Raw genomic sequence first — 19,628 nt, 5'->3', positions numbered from 1 at the left:
CTATCACCGGTGAAACAGGGCCCAGGGGGGGGGGGGGGTAAAATTTACCTCCCCCCAGCCCCGCGCGTTCGGCTGGAGACCCAGCCCCGCGCGGGTTAAAGGAAGGGGCGCGTCAAAAGTGCCTCAAAGGTTCGTCTGATCGCCAAAAAAGGGCGGCAATCGATTCCTCGGGTCAATCTACCCGCAGCAGGGTTCCATGGATGTGTGCATCAATTACCCCTTACCCCTTATCGCCCTTAAAGGAAGGGGCGCGTCAGAAGTGCCTCAAGGGTTCGTCTGATCGCCAAAATAAGGGTTGCAATCGATTTCTCGGGTCAATATCTAGCCGCAGCCTTGGCCCTTGGGTTCCAGATTGAGGTGTACATGCATCTACCACTTACCCCTAGTTAATCGGCCCTTATTTTGGCGATCAGACGAACCCTAGATGCATTTTTGACGCGCTCCTTCCCTTAAAGGGACTATCCCACCTTCTAAAATGTTGTTAAAACCAGTTAAATTGTGCCCGACTTTATGGATTGGATGATCAGGAACACGGTTCTGGCATTTATTTTTCATTAAACATCTTTGGCTTCCCATATCCAAACACAAACTTTCAAATATGTGACGTCATAGCCCAAAATTACCTACTTCCCCAGGCCACATTACTGTCAAAAAGCTGATTCTTTTACTCTGTAGGCACCACAGCAAAGTTCAGACCAAGTTTTAAGCGATTTTTCAACGAACAAACCCATTTAAATCAGAATGACTAAACGAGGTCGAGGTGACGTCACACTAACGGTCGCTCCATGCTGAAGATAGGACCTTGTACAAGGCCCATTTTCAAATGAAGGGAACGAATTTCTTCAACACCAAGAGGCCGCGGGGGTTGCAACCTAGATAGATAGTGGTTTCTGAACCTCGCCGCAAACTTGGCTATCTCAACTCATACCCCATGTTAAAGGTGGGATAGTCCCTTTAAGGGTCGATTTAAGGGGTAAGGAAGGGGTAAGATACACACATCTGGAACCCGAGGCTGCGGCTAGATATGACCCGAGGGATCGATTGCGACCCTTTTGCAACGCAAGATAAAAAAGGTTATACCTTATGAGTAAAAAAAAATACTTACCTGATCAGCCTCAAATGGTTACAGGTTGAGGTGGATTCAGAACCCCCGATTACCCCTATGACGAAATTTCGTAAAAATCCGAGAGATGAAGGCTTTGTGGCCTTATATATAGCCTTGGATGAAGGTGTCAAATTCAAATAGGAAAAAGTGGTACCATCTTGATTTTGATAAACCGGCGTGCAGCGCGCGCACGTTGCGTGTATTTTGTAAACAATGCACCGTAAACGAATAGTAAAAATAGCTACCAAATTCAGGAATAAAGGATAAATCACATTCGATCCATAGATATCGTCTTTCTACTTTAAATAAAAAATTTATTTACTAGCGAAATCGTCACATTAGTTGCTTTTAAAGTGATTCATTATGGATTCTTTTTAAATAGCTTGTATTTCGAAGTGAGAAATTTAATTTATAATGAAATTTCATTTATGATAGCAAAGTATTACCTTCATCAAGAAAGGGAAACAATATGGCTACTCTTGGTATACTCTTGGCATCGAAAAGAGGGACGCCGGTGAAAACAGGGCGCCGGAGGGCATATTAGTCACGTGATATTTGGAACTTCTCCCCCCTCCATGGGCCTTCTACAGTTTACATACGAAACGTCACATGTGAATTTCACGAACCTTGATCAAATCGCCCCAGGCGCCCTGTTTTCACCAGGGTATATAGAACAGGGTATATATGAAAACCGTCGTTCGGACATAGAGAGAGAGGTAGGTAGCTGGGTAGCTGGAGCGGCTGGAGCGAGGCAGCTGAAGGGGCGCTGAAGGATGAAAAATACGCGGTATTAAAATTCATTTATTCAAAACAAGATTGAAATCTCTCGCCTCGAATATCGCCCGGTAAGTTGACTTAGTTCAGCGTTTCTTTAAAGGAAATAGTTCACTTTTTAACATGGGTTTTGAACTGGAATAGCAGTTCCGTAGCTTGGGCTGAGACGAGCATAAATCAGGAGCTTTTACAGCCCAACGATCACCCTAGGCAAAGATATTCTATTTCTCGTCCCGAAAAAGGTGTCTTGCGTTGAGGATGTGTGCCTTGCATATATTTCCATCCAGTATGAAAAGAGCATGGGTCCCGAAAATTCTTCAGAAAGTAGAGAAATTATCTACGAGAACTCTAGAGAAATTCTCGTACTGATCAATTAGGACATTCAGGGGAACATTATCAGATCGAGCAGATCGCCCAAATGCCGGTGGCTGCGATAATTTCTCTGTTTCTGAAGAATTTTCGGGACCCATGCTCTTTTCATACTGGATCGCGTGTGCCTTACAGAAACTGAAAAGTTCTTCCTATATCAAAATATAGAAAATAATCTTTTGTTATAAAAAGGTTTTATTTCTTTGCTGATTATTTTGAACATAAAAAATCATAAATCCGTTGCAAAAAATAATTTCGTGAAAGTGAACTATTTCCTTTAAGTGGACCGTGGGCAGGGAAAACAGTAGTCACTGGTCATGTCATGCTACGACTGGAAAAAATGCCTCCACTACGCTGAAGTTCTCGGCGGAGTTGATGCGCCGAAATTTCGGCGCAAGGGTTTATGCGCCGAAATTATTTACCAAGCCATGCGGCGGTACACATGGAGGTCCCCGCTTCAAAAATTAGTTAATCCCTATAATATAGACATCATTCTATAGAGAAACTCATGTTTAGTAAGAATAATGTGGTTTCCAGTTATCTGATCGATAATTTTAAGACCAAAAGCTAACTAATCGTATTCTTACCACGATCTCGGTGGAGCCGCACAACGGTCTGTTGTCAACATGTAAATTGTTGTTAAATACCATTACGCAGAAATGTAGTATCTTCATAAAACCCAACACACTAGGGGAACTGTGGGAAACCGGGGTTTTGGGTGGGGGGGGGGGGGTACTATTTTTATGAAAAGTGATAGATATACACAAATTTTGGAATTACATTACGGTTCTGTATTTTTAATTTTTGATAGAAGAGAATTCGGTAATTTTCTTTTTCGGTAAAGCGCCTCACGAGATGCGCCAGATCTGTCGACGAATGATAGCGACTTTTCTGAAAAAGTCTTCAGAAATGTTTCGTTCGTAAATATTTTCGTTCGTGCATTTTCTTATTTTCGTTTTTTGGTCCCTGCATTTTTTTGTCTGTACATATTTTCATTCTTCGTCCAACATTTCTTCGCCTGTACTGTGCATGTTTTCGTCGGTGGCCAACTCGTGGCGAAGCAGTGCAGTGCCGAAGGCAAGCCTTAGGAGAGATTACAGGCAATAGTAAATCAAATATTTTTAGGTTAAATGGTTATGTATCTGGCTTCAGGCCGAAGGCCTGAAGCCTGATGCATGACCACTTAACCTGAAAATATTTGATTTACTATTGCCTGCAATCTATTCCTGCAAGTAACTATTTCCTTATCCGGTAGGCAAAAATCAGTAGGTTAGGTTAGGTTAGGTTAGGTTAGGTTAGGATTCCCGGTAGGCAAAAATCAGTAGGTTAGGTTAGGTTTTAGGTTAGGTTCCTTAACCCGCGCCCTGCTGGGGGGGTGTTTGAACACCCCCCCTTGTGGTTTTTCGCGAATATCTCAAAAACGGCGGCGCGGAGCGCCGCCGTTTTTGGTACACCTTATCATACATCAATTCTACACATGTTGTGAAAATTTCAGACCAAGGTCATTCAAGGTCAGGTCACCAGGTCACTTGAAGTGACCTCACCTCATAAAAAGTTTCAATGTCTGTCATAGCTACACCGAGTGACCGATCGCTTTGAAACTTTCAACGATTGATAAGGGTAAAAGTATCTATAAAATGTATATCTCGGAATTTTGATATCGGTGACCTAAGGTCAGGTCAATTTTGCGACCTCCCCATTATAAGTCAATGGGAGAAAATTGAAATGCTCCTCTTTTGGACGAAAGACATTATAAACACTCCCAAACACCGAATTACAAGTGGTTTAGACACACAGAACATGAAAATGGTGTCCGTGACCCTTGTTTATGCCCTGAGGTCATCTTAGGTCACGAATGGTATCTAACAGTTTTTCGCAAATAACTTTTGATAGAGGCATGCTAGAGCAATGAAAACGCCTTAGATGTGTTCAGCTCGACGATACGGATCGACTGATATGCAACATGACCCTTTCCGGTCAGGTCATGACCTTGACCTGAGGTCAAATTTTCAAGTTGACCTTTCAAGGTCAAGTTATAGTTCATTCGATGCGTCTTGACGAGAGAAACACGATGCCGGTAAAAGTAAGCTCGTACAAGGCTTGGGTCAAAAGTTATTGCAGAAAAACTGTTTCCGAAAAAATCGGCTATTTTTGCAGTTTTTGCCCCCTGCAGGCAAAACCGTTGACGTTAGGTCGAATCTGAGCGAATTACTCAGAAAGGGCGTTAATAGGGCTATCGAATGCGCTTTTCTGCGGCGCTGTAGCTCTATTGGTTCCCGAGTTATGCGTTGGCTTCTTGGAAATTTTCGACATTCGACCTGGAAATCGGCGAAATTTTGCCTTCAATGACCTCTGGTGACCTGACCTTTGACCTGAGCAAAAAATTGACCGAAGTGATTTCGTCATTATTTTTGACGCTCTTTCGAACGCCGCCTTCCGCGTATCGCTACGTGGCCCAGGAGCCGAGTTACTAGGGGGGGGGGGGTGTTCAAACACCCCCCCAGCAGGGCGTGGAAATCCAGGACCCCCAGCCGGGCGCGGGTTAATGCCTGGTAGGCAAAAATCAGTAGGTTAGGTTAGGTTAGGTTAGGTTAGGTTAGGATTCCCGGTAGGCAAAAATCAGTAGGTTAGGTTAGGTTAGGTAAGGTTAGGTTCCTTAATGCCTGGTAGGCAAAAATCAGTAGGTTAGGTTAGGTTAGGTTAGGTTAGGTTAGGATTCCCGGTAAGCAAGAATCAGTAGGTTAGGTTAGGTTAGGTTATGTTAGGTTTCTTTATGCCTGGTAGGCAAAATCAGTAGGTTAGGTTAGGCTTCTTTAAGCTCGGTAGGCAAAAATCAGTAGGTTAGGTTAGGTTAGGTTAGGTTAGGTTAGGTAAGGACACCTCTTTGAATTTCATCGAGTAATAATCGCTTTTCTCAAATTTAAAGTTGTCCGCGCTTTAGACATAACAATTTGAGAACCTTGGTATTGTTTGTCATTTGGCTGCGATAAAAAATTGTGCACGCGAAACGCATCTGATATTTTTGCAGCCTTGATTGTTTATAAATTGTGTTCATCCGCCGTAACCAGCATGGCGTCAGCGTCGGTTGCGAGGGGTGAGGCTTGTGGTGTTTTGGGGTCACTTTTGCCAGCTTTAAATGGTAAGCTGTTGCATTTTACTGGCAGGGAATGTTAGATAGTTGGATTATAGCATGTTGTGATACTAATTGGATTCATATAATTAAAACGAAAACGCTTGGGGACCTCCGTGTTTCCGACCAGCCATGCTTCATGCGCCGCAAGGCCCTATATAGAAGGTATGCTCATTAGGCCGAAGCAGCGATTTCCGTGACGTGACGTCACTGGTACGAAGGGTCGGACGGCTGTAATGCAATCCTATGGAAAATGACCCAACTTTAGTGCTCTCCCACATAGCTGCCAACCTCGACACTAAGGTAAAGGTTATATCACATAAAAGCTCAAATCAAGACGAACAAGAAACCTATTTGACGTTTTTAAGTATTACTAACGGCTTAGACTATTCAAGTATATTCAGAGCTCTGCATTACCTCACTTTTTCTGCCGTCAATGCGACTACAAATGTCTAGTCGGCGCACGTGAGCTTGTCGAGCGGGGACCACCAGCCGGGCGATTCAGAGCTGCCGCCCAATCAGAACGCCGCAATGCCGTGACGTCATTGGTCGCACACGACACGTTACGGAGATAGGGATGAGACAGCCCTGCATGCGCCGAAAATTTTCAAGGCTTACTGATGGCTGCAGGCTGTAGCCACGCACTTTTCGTCGAGGGGGGGGCTGGGGTGTGTGTGTGGCTGTTTTCCAGTGACTACTGTCTACAGACGGTTGTTGGCACGGTCGACGGAATCGGGCAGACAATAGACATCAGCAGGCCATGCGGGACCGAGCACCAGCGTTCGCTATCACAAAATCTCCTGACTCACAAACTCACTGGCATGTTCCATAGCGTAACCTTTATTTTGTTGCCCGGCTCTAATCAGCAGTATGTGCCCAGCCGGTGACTGACGCCTGACGGGGCCTTCAACAGGCGTGGTGCAAGCACGGCCGATGGGATCGGGCAGATACCAGGCCACGCGGGACCGATTGTCAGCGTCCGCTCGCAAACCACACGCCGGAAATACAGGAATCACAACGGTCAATACGCAAACGATAGCATACGTTATCTGAACTAGGGGATCCGACAATCCATAACCTCACTCTCGATCGGTGAACTGTTCCCGCCGTGGGAGAGTCGCAATCAGGTTCACTGAACATGACTTAAATACCCTGAGACGAACACGAGACAAGATAAGTGATATTTATGTTTAACTCCCGAAGATATTTAACCCTCGCCGGCCGAGGGGGGTTGGTGCCACCCCCTGACGGGTTTTTCGCGACTGCTCCGGATCCGTTTGCGATAGAGGGATAGAGAAAACCGTCGATTTACGCCGAAGTACCTACGCCGAAAATTTCGGCGCAAGCCGTCGATTTACGCCGAAGTACGCCGAAAAATTTCGGCGCAAACGCCCAACTACGCTCGAGTTCTCGACGAAAGCGTGCATTTTTTCCAGTCGGGAATTGCTAATTAGTTGTTGCTTGATGCTTTTCATCTACCCTTTTCAGCTGACAGTTCACAAGTTTTTACTTTTGCTGAAGCACTTTTCTAAAAATGTTTTTTTGGATGAACAGGCGCTTGGACAGTTGCATTAGGGATCAATTCCCATGTTTGTTTCCCATCAATTCCCAGGGGCCTTGGACACTCCCATGTTTGAGCGTCCGTCTTTAAGACATGGGCTAATTCGCATAATATGGCCATCATTCTATGAAGAAATTCATGGTTAGTAGTTATTGACTGGAAAACATCCACACTACGCCGGACGCCCGTATCTACCAGATAGAGCATCCAGGGGCCTTGGACACTCCCATGTTTGAGCGTCCGAATAAGTTTATATTTCAGCAGAACCCCAATACATACCACAATACAAGCTCTGTTCACCCCCGTTTATTTATCAGCAGGCTGTGTGCATGCTGATACTTCTTGGCTCCTCATTGGTCGAATTCAAGTGGTCAGACCAATAAGAGGCCAAGAAGCGCCAGCAATAACTTCCTTATATGGGGAAAACCGACAGCACGCTGATATAAAAACAGCGACCGAACAGGGCCACGCTTAACACACTGTACCGCCGTGCCGTGAAGCAAGGCCCTTACCGGAAATTCTGCGGCCACAAAAATCGGCGGAGCGGTGTGACTGTGTACGATGCTGGCAGGCGCCAGCAAGGGCCGGGCAGCGGAGCAGCACATGCCCCGGCACATCAGCCTCTTCTCAGCACACGGCGCGCGGGGCAGTGGACACCGCTTGTCTGAGCACTGCTGGCACGCCTCAGAGTAGAGACGGCCAATTCGTTGCAGGTACTGGGGCGCGGCCCCAGTGGCTCGGGCCCTGCCCTCACCTGGAGCCAGGTGTACCGAAACGGTGTCCTCTCGGTCCTCTCCAGGGATGCCTAGGGAGCGGCGGCGTGCTCCCGAGAAGTGGCTTGAATAGTGACTCGGACCAGTTGTCGCGCCATTGACCTGAGGTCGCACAATGAACCATCCGGGTCAGCGTGCGGGCGTCAGACGGCAGGGCGGCCACTTGTTTTGCCTGGTCGACCTGGCTCTTATACCCCTCGATACGGCAGTGGGCAGGATTGCAGGAACCTGGCTGCAGTATTTCTTTAATGACGCTCGGCGATGTTTAATAAGGTCTTCCATACCTATCCATCTCCGTCCCAAGGGTGGAGGCCTTACCTGGCCGGCCGCTCCTCCGCTGAGTAGACGCAGGGCCGCTCTCCAGTTTGAGCACTCTGCAAAGTGCAACCGGGGCGGGGACGTCTCATCCCGAACCCTCTTCAGAGCCGCCTGTAGGGTAAATCTGCTGCTAGATTGACCAGCGTGCTGACTAAATTCGGTGACCGTCATTTGCCAAAAAATTATGCGGCTGCCCTGCTCCGAAACATTCTGCTGCCACCATGCGCGGAATTCGGCGCATGCGAAGTTTCGCCGGACGTACGCTGACATTTTTGTCGCAATCCCGCCACTACGCCGGACATATTCAGTATAACATATATTTTTCCAGCCTGGGTAGTGGGTACTAACTAGTTAGTACAGGATCCGGCAAAGTTTTGACCTCTTTTTATCTATGACCACACTTTCCGGTCCCTAATCGTTAATCCCCAAGGGATTGTAGTTCTGGCTGCACCCCTGCATTGCACTTTCCTTGTCCTCGGGACGATGTCGCGAACGGACCTTGGGTCAAGAATTACAGATTGTTCACCCGAACAGCCGCATACAAAATAAAGGTCTAACATTTCTGTCATGGGGAGCTGAACCAGACGTCGGCATGTTCCAGGCCGAAATGACATAGCATGCCATTGCTTGATCAGTTGGGACCACAGTGCGGCGCACCGTTTTGTTGAAAATCATTGAAATAGCCGAAATTTGGCCTTTGATGACCTAGTCTGCTTATCTGATCTTTAACCTGACCTAAAAATGGCCGAAGTAATATCGTCCTGATTTTTGGCGCTCTTCCGAATGCCGCCTACGGCATGTCGCTACATGGCCCAAGAAGCGAGTTAGAGGGGGAGGGGGTACCTATTCAAACACGCCTCCACCCAGCAACGCGTGGAAATGGGGAAGCCCCAGCGGGGCGCGGGCTAAAGGAAACGCTCCCTTGCATACAATTTTGTTGTACATATAGGACAAGGATGCTGTTCTGCAAGTCGATGTCATCCTGACCATGGCTGATACCTTCTCGACAGGAAACCGGTGGTGGCCACAATGCTGCTAAGTCCCACCCCGACTGGGCAGCCACTCACCTCTTCAGATGCCTGTTTGAGCATCGTACACAGTCTGATGTGCCACCGGCAGGGTGGCGAGTCAGAAGCCTTCTCCAAAGGGCCATCGAGAGTCTCATCAGGAAGCTCAAGGTCAGTTTATTTCGGGTACCTTCTTGGGCAGTGATGTCCAGCAGATTGTGCTATCCATTGGTGATCTTTTTAAGGCAGCTGTTTCTCTGCATTGTGAGTGTTTTAGGCCTGAAACAGACTCTTTCCGCAGTCAGGAAATCGCATGCGAGAGCCTATTCAAATACATGGAAGCACACTCCCGCGAGCGATTGATACGAGAAGAATTATAATGTATTTGAATAGGCTCTCGCATGCGATTTCCTGAACGCGGAAAGAGTCTGTTTCAGCCTTTACTCTATACCGCTATCGCCGTGAAGATCAGATGACCGTGATCTGTGCTGTTCAGTAAACCCCTGGACGTATTGTGACTCGAGTCACAGTCCGGCCGGACGAGGGTTCAATCAAATATATGTACTACAAAAGGTAGCCAGTGGAGGATGCTTGGAAGTTGAAAGCCAGGACGCGCTGTCATCGTAGTTCGTCTCTGCTAAGGCTTTATCAGTCGAAGCCCGTCTATACCGTCACTGGTGCAGCGTCATATTTGATATAGGTACCTTCTAAATCTAGACCATTCTTAGGCTCTCTCCTCTACTGAATGGGGCATCACTTATTTAGTGTATAAGCGAAACCGGTCGTAAGCGGATTGGTGTGTTTTCCCCATGAACATTGAACTACCAATTATGATGCAATATGTAATATGTATGCTGAAATCCCGTAGCTCCATTGGTGGCAGGGATGTAGCCTAGTTCAGGGGAACGATTGAGCCGCGCTCCCTCTGGGTCACTGTCGCCTAATAGACGAGTGTCTGGCCTGTGGCGCTCTTCTAGCCCTACCCTGGTAACCACAACTGAAATGTGTGGATCAGATAGTGTAAGTCATGGCCTGCGCTACATGTACCCACTCCCTGGCGCGGGCTCCGGGTTTGTTGATTTGCCAATGTAAATTTTGATTTACTTTGATTTACTGACCTACATTAGCAGTGATCTCAAGACCCCGAACCTCTTACGCCTAACCACTTCTTGTTGGGCTCATCTGATGGAAGAGAAGGACTACCGCCAGGGGTATTCAATGATGCTGATGCTGATGTTGTTGGACGGAGGAGATGGCAACAAGTTCAGATCCTCGCTGAACATCTGTGGAAAGGGTGGCTCAAGGAGTACCTTCCTACGCTGATAAACAGACAGAAATGGAAGGCAGAAAAGAAGAATCTGCAGATAGACGACGTAGTCTTGGTCGTCAACAGTCAGAGTCCTAGAGGATACTGGGAATTGGGACGCATCACAAGAGTCTACCCAGGCTCTGACGGAGGAGTCAGATCAGCGGAAGTGAAGACAAAGAGTGGGACGTATGTTCGCCCGACAACGAAGTTGTGTCTCTTGGAGAGTCTCAACTAAGCCTCTAAATCGGAATCATCGGAGAATCCGTGCGACGGGCACTGCGACGGGGTGCACGGCCAACTGGCCCAATATGTGATGTTCATGTGAGACGAACCGTGAAAGTAATGTTGATCTTGATGAATGGGATACGTTCTGTGTTCGAAGACATTGATAATGATCCGCGTGGCTAGCACCCACATTTGTGACCTGCGTAAGTCAACGCGAGCCGTGACAGAATCGGCATGGGCCGTTAGTGATCAGAGCTGACACGGTGTGGTCGTTAAGTGCAGAGTGAAAGACACCGAGGGGTGTCAGGAACGTGTGGCCTGTATCGCGAGTGACCTATTTCGTGTTCCCCCTTGTGAACACTGGTGGGGAGGATGTCGCGACCGGGGGGTACTGTGCGTTTGTTGCCTAGCAACGAAATTGTTGCCACATTTTTGTGCTTAGAAAATTAAGGAAAAAGGGGGCCCTGGGATGAGAAAAACTGATTGAAACGGGGTCATTAATTATAGCTTATTCTGAAACAGTCAAAGTAAATATGCAGAGCCAAGGGCGATGCATTCACTGATTAACAAGTGTCAAAGTGACATTCAAGAAAGGTTTCATCTTTATGTTTAAACTTATTTCTTAGTTTATTTTCTCTCGTTAGCCGCAATGTGCGACTTTTGGAACGGTGTTTTTCATTTCGGTCAAGGAGCGAAGTGGATCAAGCCTGTACCAAAATAAACATTGATTTCGAAAGTGCATTTGCGGCATTAAGTTTCATATTTTTCTAACGGCTAACGGTGACAGGAGTGATGTTTCTATAATAGAAACGTGGCCCACTATTATACCCCCGCCATTACACCGTTCAGAACAGAGGGGCCCAAAAAGCAATCAAGCTGACAATCAGTAACCTCTTTAGTTTGCGTGCTATGATTCTTGACCTTATCTAGCAACTGGGCCTCCTGACAGGTATGGTTGCGTTTGATGGCAGGCCGTATAGCCAGGCGAAGTCAGTGAGGGGACCGGCCGTGCGCGGCTATGTGCGCACGTTAACCCGCGCCCCACTGGGGGGGGGGCTATTCATAGCCCCCCTCCCGTTTTTCTGCAATAACTTTCAAACCACCGCTCGACGTATCGACGCCAAACTTTCAGTACCTTCGGCTGCATCAATTTGACACCTTGTGTCAAAATATAAACTTCGTAGCTACCATAGGTCGGCCGGAAATGACGTCAGAATGACGTCATGTTCGGCCGATTTCGACGCAAAACATTGAACCATGGCAATCGCTCCCAAGAGCTCAGTATTTAAGCTAGATCCAATTTCTTTGCATGAGAGGACTCAAAATAGACTGCGCTATCAAACTGCTATCTCAGATTTTCAAAATTTTGAAAATTTTGAAAATTATATATAATAAAATTCAAAATTTATATTTTTATATTTTTTCAAAAACTTATTGACTTTTCGAAAAAAACGGAATATATGTGACAGAACACATGCTTATGACTTAGTGTAGCAAGTTTTTGCTAAATATCTTCAAAAATGGCAAAGTTATCCGGATTATTGCAAAAAAATCACAATTATAAATTTTTCAAATCAATTTTTCAGTACGTATTTGACATCGTACACCAATATAAATAGCACCATCGTGTTCCTGAGCTCAAGCTGCATCAAATAGACACCTTTTTTGTTGAAAAATTTTAACTTAAAATTTGACCTTTTTTGACCTGAAAGTGACCTGACCTAAGCTAAATTCAACTCAGAATGACCTCGAATGACACAAACGACATCAAATTCGAAATCTATGGCCTAAATGAACCATAAAACATGTGTCACGTGACCGACGCTTAATATATATTTCCGTGACCTGTGATGACCTGACCCTGACCTGAAAATCAAAGTACAAGTTTGGTACCCTCAGGGTATCTAGAGCATCTGTTCACAAGTGTGTAACACAAAAATGAGCCTGATCTGACTTGTAAGACGGCGGCCAAGCCAAATATGACAAGCCAAAATGCTAATAATTTTTACTTTGACCTGACCTGTGACGTCATCGGTGACCTCGAGGTCAATGAAATTAGGTTTCGATCGACAGTTTTTCCTGGGCTATCAGACGCCGTTTGAATTTTGACGATCGGCCCAGTAGTTTCGGAGTTAGGAGGGGGGCTATGAATAGCGCCTCCCCAGTAGGGCGAGTTATACGCAGACCCCAGTGGGGCGCGGGTTAAACTTTGGACTCTAAATTCTGCCATGGAACTGGAATTGCGCGATCGGAGGGTAGAGGGCAGGGCCAACGCAACAAGCTTTGTGTTCTATCACAACAAGCTTTGGGCTCTATCTTTGTGAATCCTTTCTATCAAAATGTTCGGACTACATTTATAAAAACAGTATTCTTTTATTCCTGAGTGGTTTAGCTGTCCTGCATTCTGCTGCCGATTCTGAGTCGCCCCTTCAATGGGTTGTCATCTAGACTGTCCCCTGGAGTCGCTGACCCCGTCTTACTCGACACTCCACCGGTGACGTTTGGCACCATGGACTGTACTGCTTACTGTAACTTCATGCGAGTACCGGTCTGTGGTGAGCATAGACCCTGGCTAGTGATTCCAAGCTACTTGTGTAACTAGCTGAAGAAGTCATATTATATTTTCCTTCACAGGAGAAGCGCGATGAGCTCGATTCACTCATCACGGCAATCACCACGAACGGCGCTCACCCGAGCAAGTGTGTCACCATCCCGCGGACACTGGACGGACGGCTGCAGGTACGAGTGGGGAGGGGAGAGGAGGGAAGGGAGGGGGGAGACCAAGTGTGTCACCATCCCGCGGACACTGGACGGACGGCTGCAGGTACGAGTGGGGAGGGGAGAGGAGGGAAGGGAGGGGGGAGACCAAGTGTGTCACCATCCCGCGCACACTGGGCGGACGCCTGCAGGTACCAGTAGGGAGGGGAGAGGAGGGAAGGGAGAAAGAGAGTGTGTCACCATCCCGCGCTCACTCGACGGCTGCAGGTATACTACCAACTATGCCCGGTGGGTGCGAACTGTGAACGCCAGCGTTATGACTGACTGTGTTACTACTGGAATACTAACTGGCCCCACCAGTTTTGGCCCGACAAAACGGGCTCGCACCTCACAATCCTTATAAACGGGTCCGTTTATAGTGATATCAATCATGGAGTACTCCTAAGCCGTTTTCTCTCATATGTCCGTATCACCTCGCTACTCCGTCTACATATTCTGTATTCTCCTCACAGGTAAATCAGCGTCTAGTACCCCCCCCCCCCTGCTGTGCATGTGCTCTGACAAACTTGCTGTGCTGTGTGCTATAGGTGGCTGGCAGGAAGGGCTTCCCTCATGTGGTGTACGCCAAGATCTGGCGCTGGCCCGACCTGCACAAGAACGAGCTGAAGCACGCCAAGTTCTGTCAGTACGGCTTCGAGCTGAAGGCGGACGCCGTCTGCGTCAACCCATACCACTACGAGCGCGTCGTGTCGCCGGGCATCGGTGAGAGAGGCAGCTGCACCTGAGGCGCCCCTGCACTACGAACCATATTAGGTGTCGGCGCTCTGCACCTGAGGCGCCCCTGCACTACGAACCATATTAGGTGTCGGCGCTCTGCACAGAGCTGGGACACGCCGAGTGCCTCAGCGTCATATAGGCTATATTTTTACAGCCCGTCTTGCCTTCTTATGACCGAAAATGTCTGGCCATGTGAGTTGATGTCTGTCACTGAGCTGGTGTGGGACTGTTTCAGCCAATGTCTGGCTGTCCGACTCGGTGCCTGGTGGTCTGAGCCAGGGTTCAGCCGCCTGGGCCAATGTCTGACTGTGGTGTTTATCTCTGCGTGCCGATATGTCTGACCGGGTGCCCGGTCCCGGCCGCCAGACCTGTCGGGCCTGCAGCTGCACCAGCCGGGCCCGGCCGGCGTCAAGACCGAATACTCCCTGGGCCGGGACGAGGCCGGCGGTCCGTCCGGCTGCGGCGACCCTCTGCTGTCCCCCACGCCGTCCGCCCAGCGACAGCAGCAGCAGCAGCAGCAGCAGCAGCAGTCGATGCTGCTGGGGATGCCGCCGCCGTTCGGCCTGCCGCCGTCACAGAGTGAGTGCTGGACGTGCTGCAACCCTTCCCTGGCTGAGCCCGTGCACTGGGTCAGCCGACTTGTTCTTGGCTGCTGCTAACTCCTACCGGATTTGCAGCTGGTGTGGGCTTCAGAAAACTCCCGCTGGATGTGTTGGTTTGTGCGTCAGGTAAATCCTGCTGGATGTTCATGGTGTGGGCTACTCCTGCTGGATGTTTTGATGTGGGCTGTGGATAACTCCTGCTGGATGTTTTGGTGTGGGCTGTGGATAACTCCTGCTGGATGTTTTGGTGTGGGCTGTGGATAACTCCTGCTGGATGTGTCGGTGTGGGCTTTATATTTCTTCGTACAGATGCCAGATTGATATTTCGGTGTTCTTTTGGGTGTGCTAGTGTCGGACAATTTTTCGTGGAATGTGCTGAGGGGTTATAACTCCCGGATGGATTGGTGTGGGTTAACTCCCGCTCAATGATTTAATTTGTGAAAAAGCCTGAACGGGTTGGTATGGGAATTGGGATGACTTCCCCCGGATTCAGTCATTTGGTGTAACTGAACGGGATGGATTCACGTGGGTTCCCCTGGTTAGGTTGGGGTTGGTGTGGCTGCTGATAACAGTCCCGCGAGGTTTGACAGTGTCAGCTGAAGTGTAACTGGGGCTGAGGTATAATGCGGATAGTGGGCTTCGGTACATACACAAATTATTCAGCTGATGCATTGGTAACGCCAGTCATGTGACACTCGCTACTCAGTACTCAGACCTTGGGCCACACGAGCTGGGTGTGATACGTTTAACTTTACTTTACTTTACTTTACTTTACTAACTAACTTTAGTCGGGCATCGCACCGACGTGTTGGTATCCTCTGCTGAGTGTGCCATTGTGTGCTGGCTCGTGTGCCGCGCTCAGGTTCAGTGTGGCCTGCCCGTAACTCCGCTGTCTGTGTGTCAGTGCGCGCTTCTGGGTGTGTCGGTGTGCCGGTGTCGCTCGTCGGGTGTCAGTGTGTCAGTGTGCCGGGTGTCAGTGTGCCGGTGTGCCGGGCGTCAGTGTGCCGGTGTCGCTCGCCGGGTGTCAGTGTGTCAGTGTGCCGGGTGTCAGTGTGCCGGTGTCGGTGTTGCAGCGCCCGGGTCGCCGTCTGCCGCCGCCGCTGGCTCGCCCTGTCCGGCCGCTCTAGACTCGCCGTCCTTCGCCGAGCCGCTCACACGTAAGCGCGCGCCCCGACTGCCGGCCGCCGTCCGCACTGCACGGTAGGGCTGCTGGCCGGAGTCGGGACCAGTACACGGCCATCCCGCCCCGGGTCCGTAGTCCGCGAACACTCAGCGGTACACCAGTTCCAGATCAGTCAGTGGTGCATATCATATAGTTTTACTTTATACGTTGTAATGATAAATGCGCTGCTGTGGGTCTTTTGCAGCGCCTGCTTTGGTTATCCAGGTGCGCAGCAGGTTAGTGTGTCAGTGTGTCGGCGACAGGCGTCCATGATGCCCGGTGACAGCTGTTTGCCCGCGTTTGACCGCTCCGCCCTGTGCCGCCAGCCGGACCGTCCTCGCTGCCGCCGCTGTCTCCGCACCTGCAGTCAGCCAACGGGTACGGAGGGCTGGGCGGCGCGCCGCCGGCCGTCAGCACGCCGGCCCAGTACGGCGGCTCGTGGCCGGGCCGGGCCGAGCGGCCCGCGGGCGCCACCTCCACCCTCAGCTACCCGCCGACGCTGAGCGCCGACCGGCCGGCCGGCTACTGTGAGTGACACCCCAGTGAGCGGCCGCCCGGCGAGACGACGGGCCGCGGCGCTGCCCGGATATTGGTGCATCTCACTATTTGTCGTCGATGCCGCGACTCATTTTGATTTTTTTTATCTTTGCTCGTGCTATCCTGACTGAAATCCTTGTCACACGATCACATGTGTGTGCACGTGTTCACGTGTCTGCGGAGCGGCTGACGGTGCTGACCGGTGCCGACAGACGGCGGCGGCGCCGGCGGACACGTTCAGCACCAGGACACCCAGGTGCTGCTCTCCAGCGTGCCGCCGCCAGAGTTCTGGTGCAGCATCAGCTACTTCGAGCTGGATACGCAGGCGAGTGTCGGCAGACGCCACGACCCTTACCTGTCTGGAGCGATCTTACCAGCTGTCTGGAGAATACCGACATACAACCAATTACGGTTTCCATGTTACCGAAAGTGCGGATTCATTTACTTTAAATTGTATGAGAGTTCGTTCTATCTCGTGGTGCGATTCCATGCCTTGTTCGTGGCTACCCAGTCTTTTTCGTTGGGACCCAGTGAGGAACGCGGTACCCGATGTTCTACAACACCCTGTCTCATCTGACATCGCAGTACCATATTGTTCCGTTCCCATCTCTGACGTTATGTCGTACCCTGTTCCCGTAAGTAAAAAACCCTACCCTGTCCATTCGTCAAGCTCTCAGGTCCCGCCCCTACGTTGTCGTTTTGTCAATCGTCTCTGACGTTGCGCGGAGTTTCCGTATCAATTATTGTTACTGTCTCTGAAATCAAGCAGGACCGCATGTATTATCTTCACTGCTGCGACACCTTATTCCTGTCTGTTCGTGACATATTGTGCCTGTCCGCCTGCTCTTTACAATCGCTGACGTCCTGAGTTGTGGTTTGTCGACACGCTACACCATTATTACGGCTGACGTCCCGAGGCGTCGCTCCACAGGTGGGCGAGGCGTTCAAAGTGCCCTCCAGCATGGCGTCCGTCACCGTGGACGGCTACGTGGACCCATCCGGGGACAGCCGCTTCTGTCTGGGCGCCCTCAGCAACGTGCACCGCACAGAGCAGAGCGAACGCGCCAGGTGAGGCCTGGGGCGCCGCGTGCAGCGCCGGCCGGTCGATTGTGAAGTGTTGGCATGTTCTGAGATTTCGGTAGGGTTTAGGCGCCTGGTCTTCGGTCAATGGTAGTTGTGAATTACAAATTACTTACTGACTTGTTATTTACGGGTGCGTGCCTCTTTACTGTAGTGTAATAATTTGATTGAAGTCTCTACTATTAACACCCATGAAATACTAGAAGTAAACCTCGCGCGCTTCTATTTTGTGTCCCTGCCCACTGGACGTGTCCTCTGACTCCGATTTGGTGCGTTTGGCGGCAGGCTGCACATCGGCAAGGGCGTCCAACTGGACTTGCAGGGCGAGGGCGACGTGTGGCTGCGCTGTCTGAGCGACCACGCCGTGTTCGTGCAGAGCTACTACCTGGACCGGGAGGCGGGCCGCGCGCCCGGCGACGCCGTCCACAAAATCTACCCGGCCGCCTACATCAAGGTGTTCGACCTGCACCAGTGCCACCGGCAGATGCAGCAGCAGGCAGCGCAGGCGGCGGCGGCGGCGGCCGCGCAGGCGGCGGCTGTGGCCGGCCACGGACAGGGTGACGGCGCCGGCGGCGGCCTCTCGTCGTCCGTCTCCATCTCCTCTGTGGCCGGCATCGGCGTGGACGACCTGCGGCGGCTCTGCATCCTCCGCCTGAGCTTCGTCAAGGGCTGGGGGCCCGACTACCGGCGGCAGAGCATCAAGGAGACGCCCTGCTGGGTGGAGGTGAACCTGCACCGGGCGCTGCAGCTGCTGGACGGCGTACTGCAGACCACGCAGGCCGGCCCCGGGGCGGCCACCTAGGGGCGCCGCTTATGGAGCGCCGCCACCTATACACCGCCCGCCGGCCCAGCAGCCGCCAGCTCGGCGGCCGGCGGACTGGGAGAGACTGTACGGTACCTGACGGGGCCGCGCCCGCCCCGCGGCCGGCCCCCGTAGCGCTGTAGGTGTGGGGAGGCAGTACCGACCACGGGTCCTGAGCGCGCCGGGCACAGGGTGCGCCGTCTGATACTGCACCGGGTACCTGTTAACGCCAGTAGACACCTGGTTATAGACTAGTCATCAGTTAGTCACGTTCTCAGTAGTTACAGCTGCCCGGAGTGGGCATTACTAATTGTACCTATTGCGACGGGTCTGTCAGCCGTGAGACGGCAATGTGCATCCGCGGCGTCGTCTACGGATACGGAATACGGGAGCTGCTATGGTGCAGCGCTGGCTTCCGCCTGTTGGGGCCGGTGGTATTTGGTTTTACACTGGTTAGCGAGAGCGAATGGGGGGGCTACGGCGACTGAGCCAGTAGGTTGTAGAGGCTAGATGTGCAATTCCCGTGTATGGTGTTCCTTTATTGTTTCGGCGCCAATTCGTCGCGGCTCGAAGTTATAGGTGCCTTGGCGATATTTTTCGGGCGAGCGTTTTGTATCTACGAATGCTGCCAAGCAGAGCGGCCGGCCCCGAGCGGTTCCCGTCGCCTCGTACCTGACGGATAATACGTGTCCTAGGGGGTGAGAGCGGGCACCTCAGCCCGCTTCGTGCACGCTCGCTGCGCGCGGCGCCAGGTATTTTCGTTACGTAGTGCTCCTAGTTAGTGTTTGCTTCGCTGCTTTGCCAGTTGTGAATTGACGATGAGCGAGGGTCTGCTAAGAGCGTCGCTGGTGGCTGGATGTAATATCTATGTGGACTTCGGAGGTGACTTGGCTCGGCGGTTTCTGGATTTTACGGTCCCGCGCTGCTGTTTGAATATGTATGGTCCCGCGCTGCTGTTTGAATGTGTACGACCTCGCGCTGCCCAGCTGTTTGAAGGTGTACGGTCCCGCGCCACGTTTGAATCACGCATGTCCCCCGCCGTTTGGATCGGAGTGGTGCTGTAGATGTGTATGTGTCTGTTCCATTTGGATCGCGCTGGCGACCGTCTTGGCACGTGGTGCAGCCGGTGCGACAGTGACCAATGGGGGTCGCACGCGGGCCAGTAGCCCAGCTCAGCGAACTGTCGGGTGCATCCGCCGATATTTTGCCAACTCAGTTATAACGAAACATGTGCCATGTTTGTGAATGGTCGCTGCTTAGCGAGCGCCAAGCCTTGGTTGACCTGGTCGCTTTTATTATCTTAATAAAATACGACACGGAGGGCAGAAATACTTCTTCGCATGGGAGCTTCCATTTTCTACCGGTCGTACGCTACGCAA

At 50.7% G+C, this 19,628-nt stretch overlaps 1 pseudogene; it reads left to right on the top strand.

Moving 5' to 3' along the window:
* Positions 1 to 1,824: 1,824 nt before the first annotated feature.
* On the top strand, positions 1,825 to 19,571 carry LOC122365447 (annotated as a pseudogene).
* The last annotated feature ends 57 nt before the right edge of the window (positions 19,572 to 19,628 follow it).

This window comes from Amphibalanus amphitrite, unplaced genomic scaffold (assembly GCF_019059575.1).
Source record: "Amphibalanus amphitrite isolate SeventyFive unplaced genomic scaffold, NRLGWU_Aamphi_draft 000740F_arrow, whole genome shotgun sequence".
Classification (NCBI taxonomy): Eukaryota; Metazoa; Arthropoda; class Thecostraca; order Balanomorpha; family Balanidae; genus Amphibalanus; species Amphibalanus amphitrite.
The sequence above is the reverse complement of the archived record's forward strand: the minus strand, read 5'-3'. Positions and strand labels throughout refer to the sequence as shown.